The following is a 1,778-nucleotide window of genomic DNA, read 5'->3' as shown; positions in this document are numbered from 1 at the left end:
CATTGTTTCACTGGGGAGAAAAAATCCTTTATCATTCAAGTAAGATATGGATGAGAGAAGAAATAATTCATTTTAAACTAATGATGCCAGGAATTATATTGACCTTTGAAGTGATCATCTTAAAAGCCTAGTATTTATTCAGTGTTGCCATTCTTAGCACTTTTCATGCACCCACTACATGCCCCTGTGAGATATGCAATAAATATTTAACTCCCACAAAACCTGAGATGGAGTGTGGGAGTGCTGACGATTGACTCCAGCTCTGGTCCTCCATCTGGTTCTCCCCTCTGGCCCATAGGTGGCGCCACTTTGGCTAACTAGTAGAAATCCTCCGGTGCACAGATGGCCGGCCGGCCAGCCTGCCTGCCTGCCTGCCTGCCTGCCTTCTTTCCTTTCCTTTCTTCTTCTTCCTTCCTTCCATTTTTTTTCTTTTCTTCCTTCCTTCTTTTCTATTATTTTTAGTAGGCTTTAATTCACTTTATTTTTTTTGAATAAAACTATGTGGTGGCCACTGCTGGAGCCCGGGTCCTCTGCGTGAAGACTGTGGTGTGGTCTTCACAAGATGGTCAGTGAATTCCTGATAGGGAGACTTGGTGGACACTCTTTTTATTCAGAGATTAGGGATGAGATACCTGTAGGTCTTGAAAATGGCATCAAAGTGGCCTTGGTGAAGTTGCCCATGGTGGCAGGACAGCTGGGGTGTAGCAGTCACTAATACGGGCATCACCAGTAACTTCTCCGGCACAGGGCTGAGATGCTGCTGGTGCCTCTGGGGACAGGGATGAGGAGCACGGGCACAGAGCCATGGCAGCCAGTCACCTTGCATGGGACAGCGTGGGGCTTGCCGATCTTGTTCCCCTGGTAGCCTCACTGCACGGGGACGATGGAGAGCTAGGCCAGGGTGATGGCCGCATGGAAGGCAGTGGCTACCTCCTTGCAGCATTCAACACCCAGACCAACGCGTCCACTGGAATCTCTAATGGCAACAAACGCCTTGAACCTGGTCCGCTGGCCCGCTGGGGTCTGCTTTTGCACCGGCAGAATCTTCAAAACCTCGTCTCCGAGGGAGGCCCCCAGGAAAACGTCAATGATTCACATTCCTTGGTGGGCAGGGAGAAGAGATAGATCTCCTCCAGGGACTTGATCATGTCCTTGACCGGGTGGCCTAGCTTGGTGAAGGCCATTCCCTTCTTGTTCTCAGCCTGGCCTCCAGGAGCGCCGTCGGTGGCGTCAGCCGGCCCCCACCAGGGCGGGGACCCCAGGCAGGGATGCTGCTGCCCCCGCCTCCGCTGGGAGCCCCGCCGCCTCCCATTCCAGGGTCCCGCAGCGGCACCTGTCATCCATTTAGTGTTTTCGCAGAGAGGGCGCCAGGTGTGCCACTTTTAGGTAACTACCATGTGACCCCACCACGTGCCCCTCCCCCATAAAAGCTGCGGGCGGAGGTCCGGGCTGGATGGAGACGTGCTTGGAGCGTGGCTGCCTTCTGTCTGGATCCTCCGGCTGCGGGGTCTCCCTGTCGGTAAGTTATCCTGAATGACTGTGTGATCAGTACCGAGTGGCTCGCTTCCTTTTTCGGTCCCAAAGTGCCTTCTCAGTCTGGAGGATACATTGCTGTCCCTCCCCCACTTTCTAACAATTAGCTTAGTCAGCAGGGCACCGAAAACCGAGCAGGCAGGGGTCAAGGGCGGAGCTGGGGGAAAGCCCGAGGTCCGCGAGGGGCCAGCGCCCGTTGTCCCTGTCGGGGGAGAGCCCCTTGTCGGGGAGGGCGTTGGGGGGGG

General features: G+C 54.8%; 1 pseudogene; it reads right to left on the bottom strand.

The window, feature by feature from the left end:
* Window positions 1-497: 497 nt before the first annotated feature.
* Window positions 498-1,778, bottom strand: part of LOC121105625 — a 2,993-nt pseudogene continuing 1,712 nt past the window's right edge.

This window comes from Ursus maritimus, unplaced genomic scaffold (genome assembly GCF_017311325.1).
Source record: "Ursus maritimus isolate PB19 unplaced genomic scaffold, ASM1731132v1 scaffold_28, whole genome shotgun sequence".
Lineage (NCBI taxonomy): Eukaryota > Metazoa > Chordata > Mammalia > Carnivora > Ursidae > Ursus > Ursus maritimus.
The sequence above is the reverse complement of the archived record's forward strand: the minus strand, read 5'-3'. Positions and strand labels throughout refer to the sequence as shown.